The sequence below is a fragment of the Gorilla gorilla genome, chromosome 3 (assembly GCF_029281585.2).
Source record: "Gorilla gorilla gorilla isolate KB3781 chromosome 3, NHGRI_mGorGor1-v2.1_pri, whole genome shotgun sequence".
Taxonomy (NCBI): domain Eukaryota; kingdom Metazoa; phylum Chordata; class Mammalia; order Primates; family Hominidae; genus Gorilla; species Gorilla gorilla.
This window is the reverse complement of record NC_073227.2, coordinates 51,590,827-51,597,920: the sequence shown is the minus strand read 5'-3', so window position 1 is coordinate 51,597,920 and position 7,094 is coordinate 51,590,827. Positions and strand designations below refer to the sequence as shown.

Sequence of the window (7,094 nt, the reverse complement as noted above, 5' to 3'; positions counted from 1 at the left end):
ACCCCACCTGCTTCCCTGTTGCTCTGGCCCAAGTCTCTATTTTCATGTTGGTCACTCTTTGCTGTGATAACTAATGCATAGAGTCTATTATGTCTAGGGGTCATCTATCTACTGTAGTGTCACTGTACTAAGGTTTAATTCTTTCTTGCTGTTCTCTTCAGTTCATTCTTTTAAAACATTTTCAGCATTGATTTTGGTTATTTAGTTACACATTTCTCAAAAATTTGTGGCATACCAAGTATTTTTGGTACTGTTTATTTGATGAGTAAAAATCTCTGCCCTCATGGAGCTTATATTCTGGTAAGAAGAGACAGATTAAATAAAGTAAAGTATTTTATACGTGTGATGATTATAAGAGTAATTGGAGAAAAAATAAACTGGTTAAATGAAAGGGGACTGCGGAGATGGCATTATATTTTATATTGTGTAGTCAGAGAAGACCTCTCTGGAAATAACTTTTGAGCAGAAATGGGAAAAAAAGTAGTTTAATATGAATTGAAAAGGAAGCTTGTCAGGTAATATTATGTATCTCTATTTTAATCTAGAAATATGTTAAGAAGCAATTCTGTAATTTTTAAATATTTTTTACAGATATCATTAACTCAAATGATCTCTAATTTTATTTCATATTTAAAAGACACAATTTCAGTTACAGCATTTATATTTGCTTTTGTTCACATATATTTTAAAATTCTCCAGGTGAATATTTTACTATAATTTGAACTATCAAATCCTGAATAGATTAATCCATTTATGCCTGAGGTTGCAATTTTTTAAATTTGTGCATGAAATTCATATATGTTACCTAGAAAAGTTCAAGACACAAGAATTTGAAAAGGAAAAATTTTTATTATGTTGTATTGTTGAGTTATGTGGCATTCAAAAAATGGAACACTAGGCAAAATCCTTGCTACATTGTACATAATGTATAAAATCATGTTTCTTGTCTCAGGGGGTGGTGAAACCTGCTGTCCAGTGTGATATTCAACAGAATGCTTCACATGCAAGGTAACATCACATTTTTCACATTGAAAAGTGTTGTTCTTATGACACTCAGCCTACCACAATTGCATTCCCTGTTTGACTATCCCGTGATTTATGCCGTCATAATATGAGTCAGTGTTATGCTTCTGAGAAGGTCTTCTTTTTCGGTCAGGTTCTAGACGATGACCATAGGTCTTCAAATAATGGCATACCACACGTCGATGAAACTCCGGAAAATCCACTGGCTTCTCATCGTATGCTTTATGCAACTGCCAAGCATTTTGTAAGACCAATTTGAAACAGAACAAAAGAGGGCTTGATATCATTTATTTCCACGGATTGATGCCTGATACTTATTAATGTTTTCATCTGCTCTGTGTATGACTCCCATGAACTGGTTATACACACTTTGATCATGTTTGGCTGCTGACTTTGGATCTTCTTTTTCAGTTTCTGGGAATAACAACTGACAAGACACAGGGGATCAATACCAGCACCAGATGAGGCAATAGTGACAACACTGTTATCATTCCACCTGCAGACAGTACTGCCTTTGCCATCAATTCAAAAATCGAATGTGCCTCTATCTTTTTTTCTTTAGAGCTGCAGCTGATTCCAGTGGAGCCTTGTCAATGCAATACTTTCTCACTGTACCTGTTGCCTGAGGTCCCATTGAACTGAGTTTATCAAGAAGTGCAATACTGGTGAAAAAGTTATCAAATACAAAATGGTATTGTCCAGGGTGTGTCTCTGTAATTGCCTCACCAAACTGAAGGACAAGTGATGCACCAACACCAGATTCCTCATGTTTAGTATCAGGGTTTTTACCCTGATAAAGCTGAAACCAGCAATGTAGCACAGACATGTGGTACCACACCAAATCTTACAGCCAAACCAAATGGGCTTTCCCCAAATAAATTATTTGCATCCCTGACAACCAAAATAAGGAACCCTGGATTCATCAAAGCTGAAATATGTTTCATGTGGAACAAATTTCATACATCTCTCATTGAGTTTGCTTGCAAGAGGTCACCACTTGGAAAACTGGTCCATTGGATCTAAATTTGCATTGTCAGCAACATGCAAATTAGAAAATGTAGTTCAAAACAGTCTCGTCTCATGGCAGTACATTATGCCAGTACATTATGCGCATCTGTTTTTGTTCCCCAAACACATGCCTTCTAGGAACTGAGATGTAACCACTCAGAAAAATAATTTCCAGAAAAGATTTGAATTTGGAGGTAGTCAAGCCAAGAGGTACATCCTTACTTTGAGCACATAAGTTGGAGTCCTTGACAATGAACTCAACAACCTCATCATCATGAAAAAGTTCAAGAATTTCTATGGGAGTTCTCATTTTGGTGAAGAAATCGTTTGGTGATTCTGTAACTCTACCTCTTATGGGTTGTGCAGTTAGGCCAGCTTTTATCCCTTTGCAAACAATTTTGGTCACTTTCCTCCTCTTTGATGGTGGAGGTTGCTGCGCAGTAGATGTAGATGAAAATTCATCAGGAGAGTCATCTTTCGGTGCATATGAGGGATCATCTCAGTCAGATCCAGCATCAGAGCCATCTTGAATAAGATATGCAGTTGCACGCAACAAAGAACCTGGTGGATTATTTCTTGTTCCACCTTCTTTATCTCCTGAGTCCTCATCAGAAACAGGTGCTGTAGCATTTTCAGGTGATTGTGTCACTATAGCACTTGCTGTTATCTGTCTTTAAAAGGTCAATTGTTTCATGTAAATTTAGAGTTTGCAGCATCTTGGGACGAAAATGAAAAAAAAAGGTATTATTAGTCCTAGTGGTAGTGGTTTTGCCTAGTCTTCCAAAAATAGAACGCGAAAAATGTAAAACCCATGACTAATGCAACAGTAATAATTTCGATATTTTCTTTTTACAGCACAATAGCAAATGAGTAGAGAAGTAATAAAAAATTACTAGTATAGGTTATAGTTCAGTAAAGTTATATGTACCTGTCTTTTTTTGTTTGTTTGTTTGTGGGTTTTTATTTTGTTTTTTTTGAGAGAGAGTCTTGCTCTCCCACCCATGGAGTGCAGTGATACTATCTCAGCTCACCAAAACCTCTGCCTCCAGGATTCAAGCGATTCTCCTGCCTCGGCCTCCTTAGTAGCTGGATTGCAGGCGCCTGCCACCATGGCCGGGTAATTTTTGTGTATATATATATATATTTTAGTAGAAAAGGGATTTCACCATTTTGGTCAGGCTGGTCTTGAACTTCTGACCTCCAGTGATCCGCCCACCTCAGCCTCCCAAAGTGTTAGGATTACAGGTGTGAGCCACTGCACCCGGCCTGTGCCTGTCTTTGGATACTTCCTCAAAAATGTTTCCGAAAACTCACATCACTTTTTTACAAGCTTCCAGCACACCAGCATCTGCAGCAGTGACTAACTCTGTGCACCATGTGATAACATGTACCCTCAGGAGGCAGAGATGTGTGAAAAATCAGACCTAGATGATGACCTTGAGGAGTAGGATATAAATAACTCCCGAATGCTAGGCATTCCAATGATGGAACACCAGGCATAAGTTTAATGGCTAACAGGCTAAAGAATACTTTCAACTTCATGATAATATATTTGTTCAATTTAATTTTAGGACATTATTCTTCCTTTCCATACTTTGTGACTATTATTAATATGTTTTCCTTTGTTATATATATATAATATATAACAAATATGTATATAACATATATAAATAATATATATAACATATAAATAATATATATAACAGGATGTATACATTATATAGATATACTTGTTTAACAAGTATATATTTAAAAATATAGTGTTTTACTTTTTTTTTTTTTTTTTTTAGACGGAGTCTTGCTCTGTCGCCCAGGCTGGAGTTCTGCTGTGGCATGATTTTGGCTCACTGCAAGCTCCGCCTGCTGAGTTCACGCCATTCTCCTGCCTCAGCCTCCTGAGTAGCTGGGACTACAGGCACCGGTCACCACGCCCAGCTAATTTTTTTTGTTTGTTTTTGTATTTTCAGTAGAGACGGGGTTTCACCGTGTTAGCCAGGATGGTCTCAATCTCCTGACTTCGTGATCCGCCCGCCTCGGCCTCCTAAAGCGCTGGGATTACAGGCGTGAGCCACCGCGCCAGGCCACGTATTCTTAATTCATTGTTTTATCTAAGCTGAATGAATTAAAGTCTCAATTTTTTACTTTCATGCCTTTCAAATACTTCATGTTAGTTTCTCTTACATTTTTTCCAACGCTTAAGACTACACATCATGAAGGATTCAATGATTTAAAAAAAATGTAAATTCTTAACCAATTAGGAAAAACTATTTCAAATTTTATAGAGAAATTATATTATTGGCTTTTAAGATGTTTTGCTTATATATAGCTATAGTCTAAAGAATAAAGTTACATAGATGAGGAGTATTATTTCTTTCATTGATATGTATTGATGTAATCTTCAAATGATTCTAGCCTGTTTGCTTGCTAAATATTTCTAGCTTTTTAAATACTTATGACTGCATATTCAAAGAAATTAGAGGATTTTTACAAATTTTTTTAGTTGATTGATGTATATTTGACAGTTAAAAATTATATATATTTAAAGTGTACAATTTTATCATTTAATGTATAAATATGTAGTGAAATAATCATCCCAAGCAAGTTAAACATTATTTCCATGACTTCAGGTAGTTAACTTTTTTTACTTTTTTATTCTTGTTTTTATGAGAATATTTAAGATCTATCCTCTTAGGAAATTCCAAGTATGAAATATAATATTATTAACCACAGTAACCATGCTGTACATTAGATCTTAAAAATTTATTTATCCTGCATAATCAAAATTTGTGCCATTTCTCCAGTCTTTCCCCTTCCTCTCACCCCCAGCCTTTGGGAAACTCTATGAGTTTGTTTTCTTTTAGATTCCACTTATAAGTGAGATCATGAGGTATTTGTCATTCTGTGCCGTGCTTACTTCATTTAACATAATGTACTCAAAACGTCCTCCAGTTTCATCCATGTTGTTGCAGATAATAAGATTTCCTTCATTTTAAGGCTAAGAAATATTCCAATAGGTATACACATGTATATGTATATATACATATATATGTTAATATCCTTTTAACCACCCATCGATGTACACGGGGTTTTCAAATCTTGACTATTGTGAATAATGCTTCAATAAACATGGAGGTGCATGTTCAATATGCTGATTTCATTTCCTTGGAAAATATACCAAGCAGTAGGTTTGCTGAGTCATATGGTAGTTTTATTTTTATTTTATTTTTATTATTATATTTATTATGTTATATATTATATTTATTATATTTTTATTTCATTTTAAGTTCCAGGATACATGCACAGGATGTGCGGGTTTGTTACATAGGTAAATGTGTGCCATGGTAGTTTGCTGCACCTATCAACCCATTGCCTAGATATTAAGCCCCACGTGCATTAGCTATTTATCCTAATGCTCTTCTTTCCCCTGCCCTGCTGACAGGCCCCAGTGTGTGTTGTTCCCCTCCCTGTGTCCATGTGATCTCATTGTTTAGCTTCCACTTATAAGTGAGAAGATGTAGTGTTTGGTTTTCTGTTCCTGTGTTTGTTTGCTGAGTATAATGGCTTTCAGCTCCATCCATGTTCCTGCAAAATACATGACCTCATTCCTTTTTATGGCTGCATGGTATTCCCTGGTACATATGTACCACATTTTCTTTATCCAGTCTATCATTGATGGGCATTTGGGTTGGTTCCATGTCTTTGCTATTGTGAATAGTGCTGCAATGAACGTACATGTGCATGTATCTTTATAATAGGATGATTTATATTCCCTTGGGTATATACTCAGTAATGGGATTGCTGAATCAAATTGCATTTCTGGTTCTAGGTCTTTGAAGAATCATGACACTGTCTTCCACAATGGTTGAACTAATTTACATTGCTCCCAACATATAAAAGTTATCCTATTTCTCCACAGCCTTGCCAGCACCTGTTGTTTCTTGACTTTTTAATAATCGCCATTCTGACTGGCATGTGACAATATGCCTTTGTAGTTTTGATTTGCATTTCTCTAATGATCAGTGTTGTTGAGCTTGTTTTCATATGTTTGTTGGCTGTATAAATATCTTCTTTTGAGAAGTATCTGTTCATGTCCTTTGCTCACTTTTTAATAGAGTTATTTTTTTCTTGTAAATTTAAGTTTCTTGTGGATTCTGGATATTAGACCTTTGTCAGATGGGTAGATTGCAAAAATTTTCTTCCATTCTGTAGGTTGTCTGTTCACTTTAATGACAATTTATTTTGCTGTGTAGAAGCTCTTTAGTTTAATTCGATCCCATTTGTCAATTTTTGCTTCTGTTGCAATTGCTTTTGACGGTTTCATCATAAAATCTTTGTCCCTGCCTATGTCCTGAATGGTATTGCCTAGATTTTCTTCTAGGGGTCTTATAGTTGTGGGTTCACATTTAAGTGTTTAATTCATCTTGAGTTAATTTTTATATAAGGTTTAAGGATGGGGTCCAAAATCAATTTTCTGTATATGGCTAGCCAGTTTTCCCAGCACCAATTATTAAATAGGGAATCCTTTCCCCATTGCTTGTTTTCGCCAGATTTCTTGAAGATATATGAAGGCAGCATCATTTTGATATCAAACTCTGGCAGAGATACCACAACAACAAAAAAACCTCAGGCCAATATCCCTGATGAACATTGATGCAAAAATCCTCAGTAAAATACTGGCAAACTTAATATAGCAGCACATCAAAAAGCTTATCCAACATGATCAAGTCATCTTCATCCCTGCGATGCAAGTCTGGTTCAACATATGCAAATCAATAAATGTAATTCATCACTTAAACAGAACCAAAGACAAAAATCACATGATTATCTCAATAGATGCAGAAAAGGCCTGCAATAAAATTCAACATCCCTTCATGTTAAAAACTCTCAATAAGCTAGATATTCCTGAAACATATCTCAAAATAATAACAGCCGTATATGACAAACCCACAGCCAATGGCAGCAGCTGGAAGCATTCTCCTTGAAAACTGGCACAAGACAAGGATGCCCTCACTCACCATTCCTATTCAACAGATTATTGGAAGTTCCGGCCAGGGCAATTAGGA

General features: G+C 35.8%; 1 pseudogene; it reads right to left on the bottom strand.

Moving 5' to 3' along the window:
* Positions 1–815: 815 nt before the first annotated feature.
* Positions 816–2,747, bottom strand: LOC115934355 (piggyBac transposable element-derived protein 3-like; annotated as a pseudogene).
* Positions 2,748–7,094: the final 4,347 nt, after the last annotated feature.